This window comes from Oncorhynchus mykiss, chromosome 18 (genome assembly GCF_013265735.2).
Source record: "Oncorhynchus mykiss isolate Arlee chromosome 18, USDA_OmykA_1.1, whole genome shotgun sequence".
NCBI classification, from domain to species: domain Eukaryota; kingdom Metazoa; phylum Chordata; class Actinopteri; order Salmoniformes; family Salmonidae; genus Oncorhynchus; species Oncorhynchus mykiss.
Window position 1 is genome coordinate 13882273 of NC_048582.1, and position 23953 is coordinate 13906225.

General features: G+C 43.9%; 1 protein-coding gene across 1 annotated transcript in view; it reads left to right on the forward strand.

The window, feature by feature from the left end:
• The first annotated feature begins 1683 nt into the window (after nucleotides 1–1683).
• Nucleotides 1684–23953, forward strand: part of LOC110495487 (filamin A-interacting protein 1-like) — an 85234-nt gene continuing 62964 nt past the window's right edge. The window contains exon 1 of the mRNA XM_021570760.2: nucleotides 1684–2039. The gene's annotated coding sequence lies outside the window, so the exon portion shown is untranslated. The remainder of the gene's footprint in view (nucleotides 2040–23953) is intronic.

Genomic DNA, 23953 nt, shown 5'->3' on the forward strand with positions numbered 1-23953 from the left:
TTGCACAAGACAGCACAAACAGAGTTGTGAGTCAGGCTAGACAGGAACGTCCCTCAGAGTTCATAGTGAGTTGATGAATGATGTGTGTAGTTGGCAACTCAATGTGTTTTTGAATTGCACACACTATAAAGAGACTCCTCTCAACTCTCTGGAAAAAGTTGGCCTGGCTATATAATCTATTTTCCTGTATTCCAACAGTTTATTTTACAGTGGGGACTGAGTGTGTATTGTCATGCTGTCCTGCGTTATTGTTCTCCTGAGTAGGACAACAGGTGGCTCTGATAGTACAGGCCACGCCGCGTCTCCATGACAACCCCCAGCACATTGTAGATAAGGTCAGAGTTGATGGTAGCCCATTGAGATCTAAATCTATAAGGGGATATTTTCTACCTCCCCTAGCAGGCACTGTGAGGCCCACCTTTTAGTCTGTTTCTGGCAAGATGTATGTGTATGTGTCAAGGAGAGGTTCCGATGACAGCTGGGGACTGACACAATGGAAGCCTCGAATGTGCCTTTACCTCACCACACACGCAGTTTGTGTCAGTCCAGACACACTTCCAGACACTGAAACATTGACACCACTGCTACTCAGCAGAAGGCCAGAGGTAAAGCCTTCCCACCCACACACCCACCGCAGCACTGCTAGCTGATGGAAAACACAGACCCGCACGGAGCCAAGGACACATTGAAAGGAGTCTGAGATGTAGTTCCGTGGTTGCCGTGGTCGGACAGAAAACAGTCCCACAGGAGAGCATGCCTCAGTGAATGTCCAAGCGTAGAACAGTATACTTCTGGAATAGAACGCTGGGTTTTAAAGGGGAAAAACATGCTGTGAAATTCAGTGATTCTTTGCAAAATACAGTTTTCAATTATTTTCAGAGTTGACTGGCAAAGATCATAGAATCTTGACATTGTTTTGAATACTGCTATGCTCCTATCAGACCACCATTTTGATTCCCCACATGCAAATCAAATGCCTTGTCCTAAGGTACCAGAGCAGGTGACATGGTCACCCGGACTCTATTGTCATCCAGAATAGACCACCTGAGTCAAATAAAACCTAGAATGCATTTTACTCTGTCACCTTGTGTCACCTATTGTTTAAGCTGTGGGTGATGTGGGTACCAGTGTCCTCAGTAAAACTAAGTTCCTGACTTCATGTAGGGATCAGCTTTCCAAAGCTGTCCTGATGAAGGTAGATTCCATAGAATGACATATAGAACTATAGGATGTGTATGGTAGATGCTATTAGGGTCTTACTGGCCAATCTCTTTCAACTTGGGAACTGTCCCTCTCTTCATAAAACAACAATCAACCAATCCCAAACTGACTAACCTACCCCTGGGCACTTGAAACAAGTTACACCCCCCCCCCCCTCTCTTCTTCCTCTTTCCTTCCTCTCTCTCTATCTCCACGGGGACAGTCCCAGACTCCTTAGGGATCAGTTCCCTGACAGGACCATCTGGCCAAGTGTGTGTGTGTGTGTGTGTGTGCGTGTGTGCGTGTGTGTGTGTGTGTGTGTGTCATTAGGGGTAGGTTAAATTTAGCAGCGAGGCAGATATCTGCATGCCAGGTCCTATCTGTCCCTTTACCCCCTCCCTCCCTCTCTCCTTCCCTCCCTCCCTCTCTCTCTCCTTCCCTCCCTCTCTCTCTCTCTCCTTCTCTCCCTCCCTAGTCATTTCTCTCTACTGCACCACACTGTCCTTCTATCCAGTCCTCTATCACAGCAGCGTCTCATTCCCCCTCTTTCTGTCTCTCTCTCTCCCAGGCACGCTCCCTCTCTCCGTCAGCATTGGCGGGAGAGTGATTCACCCCCCTCCTCCTCCCCCATCGCTCTAACTGGATTGTACAGACAGAGGCAAGCTGAGGACACAGGAGAGGAGAAAAAGGGCTCGATCAGGGAAGGAAGACGTGGAAACACTACACACTGGATAACATTTCCTCTCTGCTAGCAGGGGGCTACAGAGCAACACAGTGACACTGCAGCAGTAGCAGCAAGCAGCGGTCTGGACTACAGCTTTGACTCACCGCTCACTGAGGTAAGACTGGTTGTCAGCTACACGCTGCAGCTAAACCCAGAGAGGGAGGTCAAACTACATGGACTTCTCTCTCTGTACCCATGACAACCCTCTTTGTCTACAGTATTTCATTCAGTTTATCATGTGCATTCTGCAGTGTATGGAGACAGGCTGGTGTTGAGTGGGTGTTGCTGTGACGATGTTGTGGCTAATCAGACAGGGCAGGTAGACTGCATGAAGGGAACATGTAGTGACCACATAGACCACTCTGCTCACTGTTGTATTCTCAGTGAGGTCAGCTGAGGGAGTTGGTTTACAGATCCACTATCAATCCTAATGACTCCTGTTGATTTGACATCTTTGCATCATTACTGTGTTTTGGGTGCATATCTGCATGAGTATTGATGTTGTGTTTGTGTATCTGGATAAAATATTGTACTGAAAAAAAGGTGCTGTCTAGAACCGAAAGGGTTCTTTGGCTGTCCCCATAGCATGAAGAACCCTTTTGGTTCCAGGTGTAACCCTTTTGGGTTTCATCTAGAACCCTTTCCACAGATGGTTCTACATGGAACCCAAAAGGGTTCTACCTGGAACCAAAAATGGTTATCCAATGGGGACAGCTGGAAAACCCTTTTGGAACCCTTTTTTCTAAGAGTGTAGATCAGTTTCTAGTCAAACATAATCCCATGTGATTGACTGCAGCTAATATGAACATATTTATCGATTGTCAACTGAGAAGTGCAGGAAGTATTTACCACCTAGTCCACTGGGCAATAGTTACGTTAAGTTCTGATTACCTTCTAGTCAATTTCCTTACCACACATCAAAGACAAAGATCAACAAAGCTGGCCTATGGATGTTCTACATTGAAGTGGTACAGTGACAGCAGCAGGGTATTTCCTAAGGGCAGCGGGTCCAGGCTCAGGGCCCTGTGCGTCTCAGATCCCCAGGGGGCTGTGGGGGATATGGAGGGGCCGAGCCAGATGGGGTTATCAGGCCTTCACCTAGCAGATCCGTTTTGAACGTGTCGCCCCAGAGCAGGGAGGTGGAGGCGAATGCCTGGCCGTCATCAATACATTTTAGCAGGGACCAGATTCTTCTGGCTGTGGATCAGACTGGCGCAAACATGGCGCACAAAGCAAGCCCCTCTGTGTTTGGTCGTCATTTCTCAAGCTAGAGCAGATCATTCCCACGTTTAGAGTAGCTCATTTAGTGGGTACAGTATGGTCAATATGTGACCCAAGAGGAGTCGGTCGTTCAGGGTTCCTAACCTAAAGACCATTAGAACTCCTTCAACATTGTTTACATTTATGTTATCAATTCCCAGGAGGCTCCAGGGTTTGGCATGGCAACCCTACAGTGGTAAAGCACATTGGATGTTTGTGTAACATGAAAAGGACCACATCATCTTCGGTGACAGTACAGACCTTTTAGGTTGATCCCTCATTCAGCGTCAACGCCTACCTTTCTCCTCGTGGACATACTTTCTATAGTTCAGATCTATATGTCAATCCCTCTAGTGTTAAAGTCTGAACATTTAGTGTCACCAAGGCATTCAGGAAACAAACAGCTATAGCGTTAGTCAGTGACTGCCTCTCCCCTCGTCTAACCTGCTAACTGTAGTTCAGATCTTTATGTCAATCCCTCTAGTGTTAAAGTCTGAACATTTAGTGTCACCAAGGCATTCAGGAAACAAACAGCTATAGCGTTAGTCAGTGACTGCCTCTCCCCTCGTCTAACCTGCTAACTGTAGTTCAGAACATTATGTCAATCCCTCTAGTGTTAAAGTCTGAACATTTAGTGTCACCAAGGCATTCAGGAAACAAACAGCTATAGCGTTAGTCAGTGACTGCCTCTCCCCTCGTCTAACCTGCTAACTGTAGTTCAGATCTTTATGTCAATCCCTCTAGTGTTAAAGTCTGAACATTTAGTGTCACCAAGGCATTCAGGAAACAAACAGCTATAGCGTTAGTCAGTGACTGCCTCTCCCCTCGTCTAACCTGCTAACTGTAGTTCAGATCATTATGTCAATCCCTCCAGCGTTGAGTCTGAACATTAGAGGTCATCAAACCATGCATAAAACAGGAATGGTCTGTGTCTGTCTTCCTTCATCTATAACCTGAGGAAGCTCCATGCTCTTCTCTAGACATGCCCCTGATAAGCCTAACACTAAACCTAAACCCAACACTAATCTGTGCTGTAAGCAAATATTTGTCCTGACAGAAGGACACCCAGCAATGCTCCATATGAACTTTTAAAAGGCCTGAGACCCAACAGAGTGGTTTGTGAGTCCAAGCGACAGGCTAACACATACAACCAGGCCTGACCTGAAATACTTTAAGAAATGAAGAGATGGGAAACATCATTGGATTCATATTAACGACCATTGTGTATGTTGCCCGTATGTTGTCAATGGACTGTGCGGTGCATTCTGGGTACAATCCCATAAGGAGTGCCCTCCTTCAAGGAGTCAATGGGAGTCAATTGGGCACCAGCTCCAAAATCCAACATTAGCATGAATTACGTAAACAAGAAGCACAACATTACAAATATTTTCTGAGATGTGAGATAATTAACTTGTTCTCTGTAATATCATATAGCTTTGAAATCATGACATGTCATACTTTTGAGGACAATAGGCAGGTTTCTCGACTCATACCTTCATACCACCTTTTAGAAGGGAATGCTTGACGATTAGCTTAACAACTGCATGACAACATGAACCTGATTGGTTGACAGTCTGCTGGGTGGGGCAGCATAGTACTTTCCTCTATTCATTGGCCAATGAGTTTCCCATCTCCTCATTTCTTAAAGTATTTCTGGCATGGCGTGGCCTGTCCGTGGTGCCTGCCTCCTCAGGCGTTGTAATCTGACTGTAAGCCTGGGATGTGGTGAGACAGCTAGGGCCTAGGGAGGCTCTGAGGGTGTGTGGATGTGGTGAGACAGCTAGGGCCTAGGGAGGGTCTGAGAGTGTGTGGATGTGGTGAGACAGCTAGGGCCTAGGGAGGGTCTGAGGGTGTGTGGATGTGGTGAGACAGCTAGGGCCTAGGGAGGGTCTGAGGGTGTGTGGATGTGGTGAGACAGCTAGGGCCTAGGGAGGGTCTGACAGTCTGTGTATGACAGTGGCTGGTAAAACTTTAAATCAAAGATCGGGCTCATAGTAATGGAACAGTATCAAACCGTCATTAATATGAGCTGCCCTCCCCTCACCAGCCTCCACTGGTGTATGCCCAGGTTACATGTGAAGTCCCAGTAGGAGTGTACAGTATGTGTGGGATGAACAAGGGAGACAGGGGGGTGAGGAGAGAGGGATCAAGGAACAGCTGAATCAGCAGAGCCCAGGGATTTGGGCTTATAAATTCCATTGGGCCATTTGTGCAGAGTGATGGATTGGATGGGGTACTGATGCAGTGTTGACCCCATGGTTACCGTAGAGATTGTTACCTTGGTTTGGCACCAACATGCTCTGCTGTCTGGTTCCTTCAGTGTGATTGACAGTTTGGGGGAAGTGGGGCAGTAATCAGTACATCAGACTGACAAGCATTAGTCACACCTCCTGCTGTCTAGAACTAGAGGGGAATTGGGTTAGTGATCTGTTTACCTTGTGTGTGTGTGTGTGTGTGTGTGTGTGTGTGTGTGTGTGTGTGTGTGTGTGTGTGTGTGTGTGTGTGTGTGTGTGTGTGTGTGTGTGTGTGTGTGTGTGGCAGCTGACTGAAGCTGATACCTGTGCATCCGTGCAGGTATCAAATAAATACATGAACAGGTACAGCTGATGCTGCTGTGAGGCCAGATATGAAGCCATGTCTGCAGGCAGTGAGATCTTCACGTTACTGCCACCATCATTCTGTCTCATTAACGTACTGTGAGGCCGTGGCCCCTAATACCAACCATGGCTGTAGACTCCTCCCTTCTTCCCCTCAGCCAAATCCCTTCACTAAGGGTTTAAGGGGGGCTGGCCGGGGTGTTTGCCAGGCTTCATCAACACTTCATCTGTCTCCTCATGACAGTAGTTGGATTCTGCAGTAATACTTCTTTGGCCTCAATTGCAGATGAACTAAAACCACACAGGGAGTTTCTTCAGAAAGTTGACACAGGTGTTGACTGCATTAAAACCGACATACCCCACAAGCTGCCCCTGCTACTGCTGTGGACATTGATACTGTGCATGCAGGCTTTTGTTCCAGCCCAGCACAACCACAACCACACCTACAGTACCAGTCAAAAGTTTGGACCTACTCATTCAAGGGTTTTTCTTTATTTTTACTATTTTCTACATGATTCCATGTGTTATTTCATAATTTTGATGTCTTCACTAATATTATACAATGTAGAAAATAGTAAAAAAATAATAATAATAATAATCTTTGAACGAGTAGGTGTGTCCAAACTTTTGACTGTTACTGTAATTCAATAAATCCAATAGCACCAAGCCCTGGACTCACTGAACCCAGTGTGTTAGTGCTGGACCAGGTCTTGTGGTTTGTCCATCATGTGGTCTGAGGGAGGCCATGGAGGGGGCTGGTCAGAGAGACAGGGGCTAGAAAGGGGCCAAGATTGAGATGGGGGCTGGTCAGAGAGACGGGGGCTAGAGAGGGGCCAGGGTTGAGACAGGGGCTGGTCAGAGAGATGGGGGCTAGAGAGGGGCCAGGCTGGAGATGGGGGATGGTCAGAGAGATGGGGGCTAGAGAGGGGCTGGGGTTGAGATGGGGGCTGGTCAAAGAGACAGTGGCTAGAGAGGGGCCAGGGTTGAGATGGGGGATGGTCAGAGAAACAGTGGCTAGAGAGGGGGTTGAGATGGGGGATGGTCAAAGAGACAGTGGCTAGAGAGGGGCCAGGGTTGAGATGGGGGATGGTCAGAGAAACAGTGTCTAGAGAGGGGGTTGAGATGGGGGATGGTCAAAGAGACAGTGTCTAGAGAGGGGGCTGAGATGGGGGATGGTCAAAGAGACAGTGGCTAGAGAGGGGGTTGAGATGGGGGATGGTCAAAGAGACAGTGTCTAGAGAGGGGGTTGAGATGGGGGCTGGTCAAAGAGACAGTGGCTAGAGAGGGGGTTGAGATGGGGGATGGTCAGAGAGACAGTGGCTAGAGAGGGGGTTGAGATGGGGGCTGTAGCGGGGTTGACCAGTGCCAGTGGGACTCGAGCCAAGCACATGTAGCTCCCCAAAGAGCAGCGAGGTTGCTTCCTTTTTAGACCAGGTATCCTGTTTCCTCACAGAATGCCACTGGTGTAGTCTCTGAGAAAAGAGCTCTCGCTCTCATATATATATATATATATATATCTGAAGAGAAATTCTAATGTTGTACGTGGCTAAATATCAGCATGTTTATTTTTAACCTTCTATTTGTCATTTAGAATCACAGCATAGCTTCAAGCTGCACTGCAGTTGTTGAATCTGTGGGTTGAAGGAGAATTCAGAGCTGTAGGGACGTTTCTCTCCCCAGTTAGAGAATATGTAGGGAGGCAGAGAAGTGAGTTGTTTACTAGTCCCTCTTGAGACCTTCTGGCCTAGCTACCAGAGTGACCATGAGCTCTGTCAAAACAAGTCTGCACTGTAGTATTTACACAGTTCAACATTCCTTTTTCCCTACAATCAAGTCAAATCACACAATGGTCTTTGGGTAGTGCGTTGTAAAAACAGCTGATAGACTCCTCTCACAGACAGGTAGAAATAGGTACACTCTTAGAAAAAAGTGTGCTATCTAGAACCTAAAAGGGTTCTTCGACTGTCCCCATAGGGGAACCCTTTGAAAGGACTCTTTTTGGTTCCAGGTAAAACCCTATGCGGTTCCATGTAGAACGTTCTGTGGAAAGGGTTCTACATGGAACCGCATAGGGTTTTACCTGGAACCAAAAAGGGTTCTTCTAAGGGGACAGCCGAAGAACCCTTTTGGAACCCTTTTTTCTAAGATTGTACAGATTTCAGGATGAGACAGGTGTATGTAGGTGTAGTGGTAGTGATCGGGCTTAAGTAAACAAATATACACATTAAATGGTTGGTCTGTTTGTATCTTGCTCAGACTCCTAAAGCCACAGAGCAGGCGGGGAGCATTGGCCACTCGCTGCGTCTATACACAGTACATTAGGCCTGGAGTGATGGATGAGCGTCCGTGCTGCATTAGACACTCAGCAGCAGATGAAAAGGCCTCATTTTAATGTCTGAAAGAGCCGTGCCTGTGGAATCCTATAGCTGGGGTGTTACAGGGTGAATCCCCAGCTTCTAAACTTGTCAGAGAAGGCTGGACCTGCTCAGCCTGAGGTCCAGACTAAGCCTGGTGTGAGACATATTGCTGGTGAGCTAGTGAATAAAGAAGGGATTAGGTTTTAGGCTGATTGGATGAACCATTTCTGGATTGAACATATACAGGGCATTCTGAAACTATTCAGACCCCTTCACTTTTTCTACATTTTGTTACATTACAGCCTTATTCTAAAATTGATGAAATTGTTTTTCCCCCCTTCATCAATCTACACACAATACCCCATAATGACAAAGCAAAAATTGATTTTTAGACATTTTTGCTCATTTATAAAAAATAAAAACACAGAAATATGTTATTTACATAAGTATTCAGACCCTTTGCTATAAGATTCAAAACTGAGCTCAGGTGCATCCTGTTTCCATTGATCATCCTTGAGATGTTTCTACAACTTGATTGGAGTCCACATGGGGTAAATTCAATTGATTTGACATGGTTTGGAAAGGCACACACCTGTCTATATAAGGTCCTACAGTTGACAGAGCACGTCAGAGCAAAAACCAAGCCATGAGGTCGAAGGATTGGATAAGACGGCACAAGTACTGGGTTCCCTGCTAAATGCGAGCTAGTGAAAGAATAAAAGGTCATTGAGTTCCAATTGGTTAAAAACGGCCCCACTGGTTGCAGTGGCCCTTGTTGTTGTCCCGTCTATGACATCACGTCGCTAGGGACGGTCATACTAAAAATGACAGAGAGCGTATCTTGTCACAGCCACACCTTATGCCACTCTGGAACTCATCAAATGTCAGGAGCAATTATCAGGCTATTTTCTCCCCATAGAACATGTTCCCCTCAACCGTTCCCTTCTTATTTAAGGCTACTGATTGACTGAGGCATGTTACACACACAGCACTGGATATGAGCTCTGGCCTCCAGGATACAGCATGGTGCAGTGTCAGGCTGGCATGGGGCCCAGTACTGAGCTACCCATGAGGTGTGAGGAGGGTACAGTACACCTTCTGTCTGCCATATAGTCCAGTTAGACCTTATAACAGGCCTGGCTTAAGCTATGGTCCAATCTCTCTTAGACTGCAGCTTTTCTCCACATCGTCTTTCCCTCAGGATACCAGTAAAGGAAGTAGGGCACAGTGGTGTGGAACACTCAGATAGAAATATATTTAGTAGAACAGAACAGACATGGCTCTATTACATGTAGAGTAAGGAATCTTGTCAGTTCTTTTTATGACATGTCTACCTGAATGTGTTCCAAATGACCTGCTAGGTAGTTTTGGTAGTTAGGGGCTCGCTGTTGGTAGCTGTTTTGTTTATTTGGATCCTCATTAGCCTTTGCAGAAGCAGCATCTACTCTTCCTGGGGTCCACAGCTATATCAATACTACAACAGATCACTTAGATCTACAGCCATGCTTCGCTAGCTAATCATTGCCAGGAATAATTAACCTGGGCCCGGTTTCCCAAAAGTGTTGGCATTTAGGCTTACGAGCGTTTTAACGATGCATCTTTCCTACAACGGCTGAAGATGTTAAATAGGTTTCCCAAAACACCACGCAGAGAGAACGTTCGCTAAGTGCGTCATTGAGGCATGGGTTGATACTGATAGGATCGAAAGGCAACGCTGCTCTCGGATCAGCTTTCTCTATTCAAATCTTACCTTAACATTCTAATTATTCCACAGTACTGACGATGGATCAGCTACTAGAAAGATATTATCACCTATCGCTGCAAATATTAGGCAGCTTATTATAATGCTTACTCTTTAATAATGCACTAAATCAAGATATGGCACATCATTGCGCACATGTTACACATCATGTAATATATTGAGACAAATTATAGACAGTAGCATACAAGTATCAAAATAGAACTAAATTGAACGTTAAATGTATTGCAATATGATTTACATAGGCCTATAGCCTACCGTAGGCAACTTTGTATTTGTAGTCAACTTTGTTGTGAAGTTATCAGCAGTCACAGAGAGACAGATAAAACACGGGATTCTATGTTTAGCGGAGATCTTCTGTGTATAAAGTGACTTGGGAGACGCAATCTCCAACCGGCACAGCCAGAAGAGGACTGGCCACCCCTCATAGCCTGTTTCCTCTCTAGGTTTCTTCCTAGGTTCTGGCCTTTCTAGGGAGTTTTTCCTAGCCACCATGCTTCTACACCTGCATTGCTTGCTGTTTGGGGTTTTAGGCTGGGTTTCTGTACAGCACTTTGAGATATCAGCTGATGTAAGAAGGGCTATATATATACATTTGATTTGACTTAACTGTTCTACGAGTGGTCTAAGGGGGTCGTTAGATTAAGAGCGTTTTCAAGTGCAACTTTAATAACAATGTTTTTGGGAAACAGCTCGGCGATTTAACGATGCTCCTTCGATACTTTTGGGAAACCGGGCCCTGATGTTTTCCATCTTAGATTTGTTAGCGTAAAGGTTCAAATCTCCAAACAGGAGACTCCAGCCAGTGTTAGTCAATACATTACGGTCAATACAAGTGAGTGGTTTTAAATAGCCGATCAATTCCCTCTTTCCCAGCGAGTCAATCAATGAGGAGATGCTTAATGCTTAACTAATCACCATCAAGGGGGAAGAGTGACATCAATTGTGACCTCGACAGCTGGTCAATGGCCTAATTGGTTACCTCAGCCTGCTGCGCTAGCAAATAACAATATGTGTTATTCTTAGTGAAGAGTTCAAAGCTTATTGAACTGATATTGTAGCTGTCCAAATTTTTAGATACATGAGATTTCAGTCTGACAAACAGACAACTACCCTTGAGGGTCTGTTGCCGTGAGCAACAGTGAGCTAAACTGTCACAATTCTTCAAAATCGAACCCAGAAGCAGACCAGGACAAGGAGAGTAGGAAAAAGGTGAGTATTTATTTACAAGTGAATGGGTAGATATATCCAGGTGGTGTAGCGAGTAGCGGTGATGAGTTGATGGGAGTAAATAGGTGGATCCAATGGGGAAGCGGAATCCTCTGACGACCAGGCGGGAATGGGGTAAATGATCCGGGTGAGTAACTGAAGACAGAACAAACAGAGGTAAGTTCAAGGCAAGCAATACGTAACAAACAACAAAACAAATTCTATCCAACTTGATGCTGATACTCTGGCACAACATACTGTTCATGGCTAACGATCCAGCAGGGAATGGATGTCAGGTCAGAGCTTTTGAAGGGGAGAGGTGATGATCAGGACAGGTGTGCAGATTACTGATGGGATACAGGTGCGGGTGAACATGATCTCCCAACAAGCTAATTCGCCCGGCAACCAGACAGGGTGCGTTCCAGGACACCGGAAACACACTCCAGGACAGAAACACAGGCAAACACAGACTCAGGAAGCGGGATTCGTGACATAAACTGGTTATAAATCAACTATGCATGTTTTCACTGTGTGGCTAACCATTTAGTTTGATTAAAAACACCACATGGATTAAACAGAAAAGATTACAATCACAGTGTCAGGCTGGTATATGTACATGTATTTACATGTATTTACATATATGTAAATTACAGATATCGAAATATATGTTTAAACCTGATATGTACATATTTAAATATATGTACAAAAATATATGGACATATTTCAAAATTGGCCATTTTCATATACTTCTACATAGAGGTTTATACACTGAGTATACAAAACATTAATAACACCTGCTTTTTCCATGACCAGGTGAATCCAAGTGAAAGCTATGGTCGGTTATTGATGTCACTTGCTAAATCCACTTCAATCAGTGAAAACGCAACTTTGGAAACCTAATGCTAAGGTACCAGAGGTCAATGAGACTCGACATTATCATCGGGGTAGAATATTCTGTGAGGTGTTTATTTTACACATGCAATTTACAAATAATGTACATATATTTTATTTATTTATATATATGATAAATACATTTTCCTAATATATTTAAAAATATTATATATATATATTTAACCCCCTCCCCCGTAGTGGGGCGGATCGAGTGACCCTAATTATAGCAGGCAGCGGGCCGTTGGGCAAGCGTGGATTACAGAGAGATCATCCCACCTCAAGTCTGGGCACATAAACACACCTTTATTTAACTAGGCAAGTCAGTAAGAACAAAATCTTATTTACAATGCCGGCCTACCAAAAGGCCTCCTGCGGGGACGGGGGCTGGGATTTAAAAAAATATATATACAGTGTATATAAATAAACGCATATATATAGATATATAGATATAGATATATATACATATACATATATAGATATATTTACATATAAATATAGGACAGAACACACATCACGACGAGACAACACAACACTACATAAAGAGAGACCTAAGACAGAACATAGCAAGACAGCAACACAACATGACAACAACACGGTAGCAACACAACATGGTAGCAGCACAAAATATGGTACAAACATTATAGGGCACAGACAGTAGCACAAAGGGAAAGAAGGTAGAGACAACAATACATCACGAAAAGCAGCAAGCACAGAGGCTTAATAACGGCAACACGAGCACTGCAACAGCTAGCCCCACTCCAACATCTAGCACAGGCTAGGCTAGCCCCACTGCAGCAGCCATCACAGGCTAGGCTAGCCCCACTCCAACAGCTAGCAGGGCCGAATTAGCTGCATGGCTAATAGCCATAGCCGCGTCTTGCTCAACAGACTATAAACTGTGGGACATGTTAAGGACGAAGCATAGAGATGGTTCACAGTTCTCTTTTTTGGGGCTTTCATGACTCCTACTGAGCAGAATGAATCCAGTGATATTTTATAATCCCTTGTGGGTATTTTGTATACGCCTGGTGTTTACTGAGAAGGAAGTGACCTTTGCAATTTAACCTAGTTGGCCTCTTCACATATGAGCCTTTCAACTGTGAAGATTGCCTGATAACATAACTGGTCTACATTCCTAGCATCAATGTGTTCTGTGTTTTTTTAAACCTTTATTTTACCAGTTATGTTGACTGTGAACACATTCTCAATTACAGCAATGACCTGGGGAATAGTTACAAGGGAAAGGAGGCAGGATGAATGAGCCAATTGGAAGCTGGGGATGATTAGATAGTCATGATGGTATGAGGCTCAGTTTGGGAATTTAGCCAGGACACCAGGGTTACCACCCCTACTCTTACAATAAGTGTCATGGGATCTTCAGTAACCACAGAGAGACAGGACACCCATTTAACATCCCATCCGAAAGACAGCACCCTATATAGGGCAATGTCCCCAATCACTGCTCTGGGGCACGAGGATATTCTTTTAGACCAGAGGAAAGTGTGCCTCCTACTGCCCCTCCAACACCACCTGGTCTCCCATCCAGGGACCGACTAGGACCAACCCTGCTTAGCTTCAGAGGCATGCCAGCAGTGGGATGGATGCAGGGTGTATGGGATGCAGGGTGTATGGTACTAGCTGAATTTCCACCATTACTTCTCTCCTCTTCCATACTGGAGCTCCACTTCTTGTTTTACATGTTTCCTTCCCCTTTCCCCAGTAGGGGGCATAAAGCTGCAAGCTAAAGTCTGAAAAATGGAACTTGAAGTTTTTGACATCAAGTGGACTAATTGGATCATAGTATGCTTAACTTATTCTAGTACTCTTAGATTCTTAGAAAGGGCCTGGTATTCTAAGTACATTGGTTAGCACACAGTGCCATTACATTCATTGTCCCATATCGTACGATGCCGGAAGCACCAAAATCCTGACGATATATATAGATAGGCTATCATTGTAAGATTGAACGTGGGCGGAGAGAGGCATAACCTGCTTTTATGAGAGAAATAGACCAGAGAAACGGACATGGGATCTTTCAAGGGGAGACAACAGACAAGACTGTGAAGGGTTACAAGGTGGTGTCACTCCTCTCCAATAGATGAACAGTCAGAAAGAGTCAACCAGAAACACTGAGAGATTAGAAAACCCTACAAAGAGGGATTTTCAACCTCCGCAAACGGATTGTTGTGTATACTTCAGTTGGTGTGACGATGAGAAGGAATCAACTGACTTGTTGTGAGGTCACAAGGTCGTAGTGGTAGGTATCTTTTAATTTCGTATTTTAGTTTTTTTTTATAATTTAAACTGCACTGTCGGTTAGGGCTCATAAGTAAGAATTTCACTGTTAGGTCTACACCTGTTGTACTCGGCAACAGGTCAGGGTGAGTCAGGCCTAGACATGAACAGTTACAGGATGTGGTGAAAGGAGGAATCACCATTCAGAGGGATCTAGGCTGTATCAGACACACTGGCAATCTGATGACCAGCCTAATGGACCCTATTACCCATTTCTGCGTTCTTGTCAGTCCTTTGTCAGAGACACTGATCTAAGGTCAGCTTTGCATTTCTTTCCCTTATGGTGAAGGTAAGAATTTGGGAAAAGTCACTAATCCTAAATCAGTGTTTACAGGTGCCTTTTGCCCAGAACTGCCAAAGAGGATGGGCTCATTGGGAGGAGGGTCATGATACCTGCATAGTGCCTTTAAGAATGATGTTATCTTACTCAGTGCTGCTGTTGCGCTTGTGTGCAGGATAAAGAACAAAGTCCCAAAAGTTACAAATTGCTGCCCTCTGCAGGTTATCCTGTAAAAAGCATCACCAGAATGTAGAGCTTTATGCCAATGCATTTTTTAAAAACGTTTCAGTAATTTAGCAGAGGCTCTTATCCAGAGCAACTTACTGTAGTGGGGCATTTTTGTACTGGTCCCCCGTGGGAGTCGAACCCACAACCCTAAAGTTGCAAACGGCATCCTCTACCCACTGTTCCACAGGGGACCCTATGGAGTGAGCACTCTTCTTCCTGCATGGGAAAACAGTATAGAGAACGCTACAACTCAAGTTTATCCTGTAGGTTGCCCTACAGTATGTCAGACATTTGAGAGTAACATTTACCATGGCGATTTATGATAGGCGATCATAACCATTGCTGGCTCAACATAGCCTAGTGACATCTCTATAGCTATATGAGATGGCGCCAACAGACATGGCAGCTCTGCTTCTAGCTCCTAAGAAACTTTGCAGTATTATAAAACAAATGTTGTGTTATCTCTTACATTATTAGCTCAGAAAGTTTTTTGTGTTAGATTTCTAATTCCATTATTTTACAGTGCATTCACACAGTATTCAGACCCCTTTACTTTTTTCAACATTTTGTTACTTTACAGCCGTATTCTAAAATGTATTTTTCCCTTATCAATCTACACACAATACCCCATAATCACAAAGCGAAACAGGTTTTTAGATTTTTTTTGCTAATTTATAACAAAAAACATAACTACCTTATTTACATAAGTATTCAGACCCTTTGCTATGAGACTCGAAACTGAGCTCAAGTGCATCCTGTTTCCATTGAGCATCCTTGAGATGTTTCTACAACTTTATTGGAGTCCACCTGTGGTAAAGTCAATTAATTGGACATGATTTGGAAAGGCACACACTTGTCTATATAAAGGTCCCACAGTTGACAGTGCATATCAGAGCAAAAACCAAGCCATGAGGTCGAAGGAATTGTCCATAGAGCTGAGACAGGATTGTGTTGAGGCACAGATCTGGGGAAGAGTACCAAAACATTTATGCAGCATTGAAGGTCCCCAAGAACACAGTGGCCTTAAATGGAAGAAGTTTGGAACCACCAAGACTCTTCCTAGAGCTGGCCGCCGGCCAAACTGAGAAATCGGGGGAGAAGGGCCTTGGTCAGGGTGACCCGATGGTCACTTTGACAGAGTTCTAGAGTTCCTCTGTGGAGATGGGAGAATCTTCCAGAAGGACAACCATCTCTGCAACACTCCACCAATCAGGCCTTTGTGGTAGAGTGGCCTGACGGAAGCCACTCCTCAGTAAAAGACACATGACAGCCCACTTGGTGTTTGCCAAAAAGTACATAAAGACTCTCAGACCATGAGAAACAAGATTCTCTGGTCTGATGAAACCAAGATTGGTATTTTAGTATTTTATTAGGATCCCCATTAGGTGTTTCAAAAGCAGCAGCTACTCCTCCTGGGGCCCACACAAAACATGAAACATTACATAATACAGAACATTAATAGACAACAGCTCAATGACAGAACTACACACAAACTATCTAGGTCAAATAGGGGAGAGGCGTTGTGCCATGAGGTGTTGCTTTATCTGTTTATCTGTAAACAGGTTTGCTGTTTATTTTAGCAATATGAGATGGAACAGAGTTCCATGCAATAAGGGCTCTATATAATACTGTACACTTTCTTTAATTTGTTCTGGATTTGGGGACTGTGAAAATACCCCTGGTGCCATGTCTGGTGGGGTAAGTGTGTGTCTCAGAGCTGTGTGTAAGTTGACTATGCAAACAATTAGGGATTTTCAACACATTAATGTTTCTTATTAAAAGAAGAAGTGATGCAGTGTCTCTACTCAACTCTTAGCCAAGAGTGACTAGCATACATAGTATTTATATCAGCCCTCTGATTATAATGAAGAGCAAGACGTGATGCTCTGTTTTGGGCCAGCTGCAGATTAATTAGGTATTTCCTTGCAGCACTCGACCACACAACTGGACAATAATCAAGATGACTAAACTAGAGCCTGCAGAACTTACTTTTTGGAGTGTGGTGTCAAAAAAGCAGAGTATCTCTTTATTACAGACCTCTCCCCATCTTTACAACCATTGAATCTATATGTTTTGACCATGACAGTTTACAATCTAAGGTAACGCCAAGTAATTTAGTCTCCCTCAACTTGTTCAACAGCCACACCATTCATTACCAGGTTCAGTTGAGGGAATGATTAGTACCAAATACAATGCTTTTAGATTTAGAGATGTTCAGGACCGGTTTGTTACTGGCCACCCATTCCAAAACAGACTGCAACTCTTTGTTAATGGTTTCAGTGACTTCATTAGCTGTGGTTGCTGATGTATATATGGTTGAATCATCAGTATACATGGATACACATTCTTTGTTTTATGCCAGTGGCAGGTCATTGGTAAAAATAGAAAAGAGTAGAGGGTCTAGGGAGCTGCCCTGCGGTACACCACATTTTACATGTTTGACATTAGAGAAGCTTCCATTAAAGAAAACACTTTGAGTTCTGTTAGATAGATAGCTCAGAATCCATGATATGGCAGAGGTTGAAAAGCCATGACACATACGTTTTTCAACAGCAGGTTATGGTCAATAATATCAACGGCTGCACTGAAATCTAACAGTATAGCTCCCACAATCTTCTTATTATCAATTTCTTTCAACCAATCATCAGTCATTTGTGTCAGTGCAGTACATGTTGAGTGCCCTTCTCCATAAGCATGCTGAAAGTCTGTTGTTAATTTGTTTACAGAGAAATAGCATTGTATTTGGTCAAACACAAATTTTTCCAACAGTTTGCTAAGAGCTGGCAGCAAGCTTATAGGTCTGCTGTTAGAACCAATAAAGGCCGCTTTACCACTCTTGGGTAGCGAAATTACTTTGGCTTCCCTCCAGAGAAAGACTTTACTCTAGGCTCAGATTAAAGATATGACAAATAGAAGTGGCTATATAGTCAGCTACCATCCTCAGTAGCTTTCCATCTAAGTTTTCAATGCCAAGAGGTTTATCATTCATTATTGATCGAAAACAATCATTTTTACACCTCTCGCACTCTAACTTCAAAAAATTCTAACTTCCAATGCTTTTCTTTCATTATTAGTTTTTTTATGCATGAGTACAATGGCTCACTGTTCGTTGTTGGCATTTCCTGCCTAAATTTTCCCACTTTGCTAATGAAGTAATCATTAAAATAATTGGCAACATCAAATGGGTTTATAATGAATAAGCCATCTGATTCAATGAAAGATGGAGTTGAATTTGACTTTCTGCCCATAATGTAATTTAAAGTACTCAAGTTTTTTCCATCATACTTTATATCATTGATCTTGGCTTCTTTTTGTTGAGTTTAGTCACATCATTTCTCAATTTGAAGCAAGTCAGACAGTCAGATGTGCAGCCAGACTTATTAGCCACTCATTTGCCCCATCTCTTTCAACCATACATTTTTTCAATTCCTCATTCCTCCAATCCATGGAACCTTAACAGTTCTAACAGTTAGTTTCTTAACAGGTGCATGTTTATCAATAATTGGAAGAAGCAATTTCATAAATTAATCAAATGCAGCATCTGGATGCTCCTTATTAATCACATCAGACCAACAAATATTTTTAACATCATCCACATAAGAGTCCACATAATCTCTTATATGCTATTTTAGGCCCAGCTTTTGGAACTTTGGCTTTCCTGTATATAGCCACTATATTGTGATTATTGTATCCAATGAGTACATTATGTGGATAATCTTGGTACTGTAGTGTTGGTAAACACTCTGGTAGGTTGATTAATAACCAGATTACAGGCACTGGTTACAGTGAGAAGCTTCCTCTTGAGCAGACAGCTTGATGAAAACTAGTCAATATTCAGGTCCCCAAGAAAGTAGACATCTCTGTTTACATCACATAAACTATCAAGCTTTTCACACATATTATTTAGATACTGACTGTTAGCACTTGGTGGCCTATAGCAACACCCCAAAAGAAAAGGCCTTAGGTGTGCCAAGTGAACCTGCAACCACAACACTTCAATAACACTCTACATAAGATCTTCTCAAAGCAATACAGGGATATGACTCTGAATATATACAGCAACACCTCCCCCATAAGCATTTCTGTCTCTTCTATAGATGTTATATCCTTGTATTGCTACTGCTGTATCATCAAATGAATTATCTAAGTGAGTATCAGAAATGGCTAATATATGAATGTTATCTGATGTTAGCAAGTTATTTATTTCATTAACCATATTTCTAATATTAATTCTAATACATATATTCATATGGGCTATTTTCAGCTCATTCCTGGGTAGCTTATCAGAGATAGACATTATATGGAAAAAAGCAAACAAAGCAAGAGAAAAAAAGATGCATTCTGCAGTCCATTAATCAATTGGTGTGTGTGTGTGCTGCAGGGTTGAAGCTACAAACCCATAGGCTTGAACTCTTTGGCCTGAATACCAAGGTTAACCTTCCAACAAGACATCGACCCTAAGCACACAGCCAAGACAACGCAGGAGTGGCTTTGGGACAAGTCTCTGAATGTCCTTGAGTGGCCAGAACCCAGACTTGAACCCAATCGATCTCTGGAGAGACATGAAAATAGCTGAGAAGCTGTTCAGAGAAGAATGGGAGAACTCCCCAAATACAGGTGTGTCAAGCTCGTAGCGTCATACCCAAGAAGACTCGAGGCTGTAATCTCTGCCAAAGGTGCTTCAACAAAGAACTGAGTAAAAGGTCTGAATACTTATGTAATAGTTTTTTATTTGGAAAAAAATTGGAAAAAAATCTGACAGTTTTTGTTTCATCATTATGGGGTATTGTGTGTAGATTGATTAGGAAAAATATATTGTGACGGCCCTGAATTTTCTGAACCGTCTCAGTGCTTCTCCTTCCAATAGGGCAATTTCCCTTTAATTCCTAATTAAATAGCCAGCATCAACTGCGCAAGAGTGGGGTTGTGATGGAGACGTGAATGAGGATGTGTTCAACCCTCAGTTCCCGAAGCTTCTCTATTCCGTTTGTTTTGTTGCCTTTAAATGTGTGTTTTGTAGCCTAATAGTGTAGTTAGTTGTAGTTGAGGACTTAGTAAGCGTTGATACGCTTTAAAGTTGTGTGGTAAAATAATTGTTATATTGATTGTATGATTTGATACTGGGTTTACGCTACACTTGAATGAATGGACAAACATTGCGTGACAAAGGTCACTTGAGTTCCCTGAACTTCTTAACGGGCTGGACTCTTTTTAGGCCCGAGGTACAGGACATTTCTGGAGGAACCAGAACTCATTGTGTTATATTATTATATGTGTGTGTAATCATTTATGTTGGTAATGCAACCCACGCAAAAGAATACAGTTGTTTTTGAAGTTCTTTCCAATGTTTTAAGGGTTTATGAAAAGTGTATTTCCATCCTGACTTTTACATAAGTCCTTTGTATTGGTGTAGACTTGACAGACCAGATGGGACTCATTCCCTCCCAAATCAAAAGGAGAAACCAATGTTTTCTCTGGTAGGCACAACCTACCTGGCACCCCTATAAATAATAACCTCAAGTCAAAACCGTTACATAAAAAATGGCACCCCAGATGGGACAGCTCAACATTGAGAACTAACCAAAGTAAATATTTTGTGTAGAATTAAAACAATGGATTCACCCCAAGATAATGTGCTCATCCTTGTCATACCTGTCAATGGGAATACACAGGGACATTCCGACTATCAAGCTGACAATACAAATCATAATGGGAATGGAGATAATGGAGTTGATTTGGGCCAGAGCCCTGGGAATCTGAATGCTCGGTCTGGACCACAGGCCACAGGTCTAACCAGTTATTCACTTATTGACATGGATCTGTGTGGAAGTACTGATCTAGCCCTCCCTCTGATACCCAACCTTCCTCCAATGTCTGGTTTATCTCCAGAGGTTGTAGTCTTACAACTTCAAGGTGACATCCTTGATATTCGTCAGACTCAACAACATCTCCAAACTCTTATCCACCATAAATTCAAATGTCTGAGTGAAGAGCAACAAGAGTGCCATGGAATTCAGAAACTCACTGAGCACTCTAAACCCCACGCTGACAGAGCTCAGAGTGGAAGACGGGAAATTACTGGTGCCATGGACAGGCAGTTTGACTACCAACGAAACCAACTCACTGCCACTCTCCAATGGCGCCTGCAACATCATCACACTGAGGTCCTCAAGGACGTTAATTCTGTTTTTTTCTCCCATGGTTAATACTGTAGACCACTTGCAGACAGAACTCTCTAATTGTGTTTAAATGTTGGATGACGTGCCTGTGGACATGGCCTCCATTAGGCACAACTCCTTGCACAGAGTTTCTCTAGTGTCCACTTCTGTTCAGACCACGGAGGGCCAAGCTGGCACCTCTGAACAGCCAAGACAAGGCCATGCTGCAGCCACCCCTTACAGGATGCAATCCACCATGCAGCCTGGTGTTCATTTCAATGGTCCAATAACTCCCTCCCCCTCTACTTCCTCAATCCCTCCTAGCTCGTTTGTTCATGGTGATTTGAGTAGACGTCATGTGGGGGCGATGCCCATTAAATTGCAATTTCCCACATTTGGGGAAAAGGATGACACTCCTGATCCGCTAATGTATCTGGAAAGATGTCGTGACTTTCTTGCCCTCAATCCCCTGGCTGACAAGGAACTCCTTGCCACCCTGAGGAATGTGTTAAATGGGACAGCTCGAGACTGGTGGGATGTGGCACGTCTCACCACTACCTCCTGGGCTGACTTTGAGGCCAAGTTTTCCTCTGCATTTCTGTCTGAGGACTACACAGATGAGCTGGCAGACAGAGTCAGGAATCGAGTGCAAAGAGAGAAAGAGAGTATCTGTGAATTTGCATACGGTTACCACTCCCTGTGCAGAAGGTGGAAACCTGGCATTGAGGAGGAAGAGGTCATTAAATTGATCTTGAAGAACATTAACCCACTACTAGCCAGTCAACTCCGAGAAAGAGTCACCACTGTCGATGGACTGGTTCGTTTGGGACAGCAGTTTGAGAAGGACAGAGAATGCCAACAGCAATATGACCAAAGAAAGAAAGACACCCAAATAGTTACCCAAGACAGACCGTCAACAACAGCCAGAGTCTCCAGCCATGACCCCTCTCATGTTCTGTTGGAGATGTAGCCAAAAGGGACATTCTTCAGCCACATGTCCAAGACTGTATCAAGTAAACCCTTCCAGAAACCACAAATCACAACAGGCCAACACACCTAACTCTCTTCGCAGGAATGACCATCCTACACTGGGTGCTTTAACCAGAGCTGAAACCCCAAGAGTCACTGCCCATTGACATCCCCTTCCTTTCAGTTAATACCGGACCAACTGGTGTTACCCCTGTCCATAGGCCCATGGACAGGAAGAGCCATCTTGGATACCGGGTCATCCTACACACTGCTCAATGAGAAACTGTGGAAGGAAGTTAAAGGTCCACAATACAACTTGAAGCAGTGGACAGAAGGTCCACTCTATCTGGCTGATGGTGAGGCTAAACAACCCCTTGGATGGAGTGAGGTAGAGTTCCGCCTGTGTAACCGCTCCTATATGATTCCTTCTGTTATCCTACAAACCAAGAACCTTGCTTTTCCTGTACTTGATTTCATGTACTTCAGTGGTGTCCAGATTGATATCGCACACAATTGCTACTGGTTTCCATACAATCCGAGCAAGGAGCATTTCTTCCAATCAGAAGCTACAACGTTACATGATTGGGGTTCAAATGTGGCAGTCTTCTCTGTGTGGCAGTCTTTACAGGCTGTGAGAAGAGCTCAGCTGGAACAGCCAGAGGAGTTAAGGCTGGAACAGCTGCAGAATAATGCTGATGTATGTACTTCAAAGCTAGGACGCACCGGGCTCCTGAAGCACAAAATATTCCTTACACGGGAAATGCCGATCAAGCAAAAGCCATATCGTTTGTCCCCAGCGAAGCTAATCATCCAAAAGGGACTCATTAATGATATGTTAACACAAGATATAATAGAACGTTCCTTCTCTCCCTGGGCTGCTCCTGTTGTCCTCATCCCAAAAAACACTGGCGGTCTTAGATTTTGTGTGGACTATAGGAAGACCAACAATGTTTCCCAAACTGATGCCTATCCTCTTCCCACCATCCACGAGATCCTGGAGTCATTGTCTGGCGCTGTTGTGTTCACTACCCTTGACCTCAATAGTGGCTATTGGCAGGTTGAGATGGACCAGGAAAGCAAGGACAAGACTGCTTTTGTCTGTGCTGAGGGCTTGTTTTCCTTTAAGGTGATGCCTTGTGGATTAAAGAATGCACCTGCCACTTTCCAAAGACTCATGGAGATTGCATTAGGTGAGCTCAAAGGGAAGATCTGTTTCGTCTACCTGGACGATATAATTATCTACTCCCAGAACAGAGAACAACACTTTCAAGATCTTCAAGCAGTGTTGGACAAGCTAAGAGAAGCTGGGCTGACCTTGAATATGAAGAAGAGCAACTGCTGCCAAACCTCTCTGAAGTTCCTTGGCCATATTGTGTCTTATGACGTCATTCATGTGGATTCTGAAAAGACAAAGGCTGTACAAGACTTCCCTGTGCCAACCACACTCAAGGCCCTTCAACGGTTCCTTGGTATGGCTGGATGGTACCATCAGATTGTGTCGAACTTCTCCCAGGTAGCAGAACCCCTCAACCCGTTGAAGTGAAAAGGAGCAAAATTCCTATGGACGGCAGAGTGCCAGACCTCCTTTCAAACCCTGAAACGACACCTTGTCACACCTCTCATTTTAGGTCATCCCAACTTTGATTGCCCTTCTGTTGTTTACACTGATGCAAGTGATGTTGGACTTGGTGCTGTCCTAGTCCAACAGACTGGACTTGGCACTGAAGAAGTGCTAGCGTTCGCCAGTCGGACATTGAATGGAGCAGAACGGAACTACTCCACAACCGAGCAAGAGTGCCTTGCAGTTGTCTGGGCTTTGGAGAAGTGGAGGTATTACCTGGAGGGAAGACACTTCACTGTGGTCACTGACCATTCCTCCCTTGTGTGGGTGTTCAAGACCAACAAACCAAGTACCAGACTCATCAGATGGGCTCTACGGTTGCAAGAGTTCACCTGTGCAGTAGAATACAGGAAAGGAAAATACAACACTGTTCCAGATGCCTTATCCAGAGCCCCTGCTTGTGGT